Source organism: Limulus polyphemus, unplaced genomic scaffold (genome assembly GCF_000517525.1).
Source record: "Limulus polyphemus unplaced genomic scaffold, Limulus_polyphemus-2.1.2 Scaffold4173, whole genome shotgun sequence".
NCBI lineage: Eukaryota > Metazoa > Arthropoda > Merostomata > Xiphosura > Limulidae > Limulus > Limulus polyphemus.
The window spans coordinates 46,294-48,933 of NW_013669783.1; positions in this window are offsets into that span (position 1 = coordinate 46,294).

Genomic DNA, 2,640 nt, shown 5'->3' on the forward strand with positions numbered 1-2,640 from the left:
CTGACTGTTTAGCCCATTATATGTTGAGCCATAGAAGTGTCTAATCTGACTGTTTAGCCCATTGTGTTTTGAGCCATAGAAGTGTCTAATCTGACTGTTTAGCCCATTGTGTGTTGCCCCATAGAAGTGTCTAATCTGACTGTTTAGCCCATTGTGTGTTGAGCCATAGAAGTGTCTAATCTGACTGTTGAGCCATAGAGGTGTCTAATCTGACTGTTTAGCCCATTGTGTGTTGAGCCACAGAAGTGTCTAATCTGACTGTTTAGCCCATTGTGTGTTGAGCCATAGAAGTGTCTAATCTGACTGTTTAGCCCATTGTGTTTTGAGCCACAGAAGTGTCTCATCTGACTGTTTAGCCCATTGTGTGCGCAATGTGACGTTCAAACTAACAAACAAAATCGTTTGATCAGATTTTCATGATATTTATCATTAATTAAAAATACTCAGATTATTTAGTTGCCTTCATGTAGTTCAACAAAAAAAAAATTTAGTAAAAATAATCATTATTCATGTTAAAGCATAATTTAAACTGTGTAGCTTCCACAGACTGAATTTTCAGACAAGGTAGTCTCACGGTGGATCAGTGGTAAGTTTACGGATTTATAGAGCTAAAATTTCGGGTTCGATTCCCCGAGATGAACAGAGCATAGATAGCTCATTGTGCAGCTTTGCGCTAAAACAACAACTAAACAAGGCATATTAGCTTTATATATTCATTTATGACAGTGTTTGCCAAACTTTAAATAGCGGCACCCCTACCTCATCAAAGCTTCCGTTGCGCTCCCCCTTCCCATTAATATAATTTTCGTAAGTGATAACAGCAAAATCAACATTTTGTTTACCTGTTTTTAATAATTTTTTTAATGAAAAAGTAATGTAAGGAGTGAGTAAATGCGAGACCAAAGTGATAGTTTTGTTAGTTTATCGTCGTCTCCAACTCTTCTGTTTCTTCCGTCGTTATTTTTGGGTCCTCCCACCAAAATCCCCCCAGCCACCAGTAAGTGACCCCTAAGGGGACGCGCCACACAGAGAATATTAAGTCATACAAATAAATGCCCGTGTCCAATATGGTTTTTGTTTGTTTGCTTGTATTTTAAAAACGTTTAAAACTGCACAATAATTTATTGTATAAGTTTGTTTGTAATTAAGCACAAAGCTACACAATGGGCTATCTGTGCTCTGCTCACCGCGGGTATCGAAACTCGGTTTCTAGCGTTGTAAGTCCGCAGACATACCTCTGTGCCATTGGGGGACTTCCAATATGATTCTGCACTATTTTTACTTTGCACTGAAAATAGCATCTATTTTACAAAAATAATAGGTTAATCAGAATTTTTCAATTAAGTTAAAACATTAATGATTGAAATATTGTTACACATTTACACGGTGTATTGTGAAAAGTTACCCACTTGTTTTGCAAAGTATTTTCCTTCATGATCAGTTTTCCGTAATTGTTATGTTATGAGTTGAACTTTGGTGCCAGTGTTGTATATTTTTATTAAACCAGGATGTTTTTGTAACACAAGAGTAGTGCCCTATAATATTTGTTCTAGAGATGTTCGAGAAACAAGAAGGTTAAACTATAAACGTACGTGTATTAACGTTCTATTACGATGACCAGAAGTCTTAGTAAATCAGAATTCAAGTCAGTTAAAAGTAAATAATGAATTAAGTTACCGTTTTGCATTCAAATATTATAAAATGTCTAGCAATTACAGAGAATTATTTTGTACTTTATAGTACCGATTTACGCATCACGCTGACGCAGTGGCATATTGCCACAAATTTGAGCGGTGTTGCCAGGAGCGATATGTTTAGCACGCATATATTTGGCTACAAAACAATGCCCCAAGCCAGTTTTGAGTAACGTCCTTATTTGTGAAATGAAGGTTATAGTTAAGAAGGAAAACTTTCTGACCCAAAGAGCCTCAATAATGAAACTGAACGTATCATTAATTATCTTCCACGACGTATGAATACACTGTATTGTATAACATTATCTTACCCAACTTCGAAATATGCACAGGCAGAATACATTCAACACCAAAACCGATAACAGCAAAAAATAACCAGCTAAAGCCACTTTCAAAACGACCCATCTCAGAAATGCATATAATCAGGCATGGCATATTCATTAATGTTCCCAAACTGTGGATCCAGTGTTTATGGTTCACATCTCGTTTCCCTAAAAACCGCGCTCCGAACTTTGAGACTGTAGATGCGCTATAAGAGTAACTGTTAAATCACACTATTCAATTAAAAAATAGTATTCAAAGACTTGAAAATGTTTTTTGTTGTACAAAACTTAAAGATAACTTTTATATACGGAAACATCTGTTAGCCGGGTTCTTGCACAGATATTGAAATATAACGTTGATAAACGGAAACATCGGCACATGTAGATATGTAGATCTTGAAAGTCGAGTTGTTCAAAACTTGAAAATAGAGTTGATAACTGGACCAATTGTTGGTTGACATATTGCAAAGGAAATATCTGCTAAAGCTTTTCACCACACACACTAATCATAGTGGAAACGTCCGGAAAATGATCTATAGGAAATAGTACAGCTTATAAAATTAGTCAGTTCAACGTAGGCCGGTAAGGCAATCACCGATTGGCATGTCCTTTAGCCAATCAGC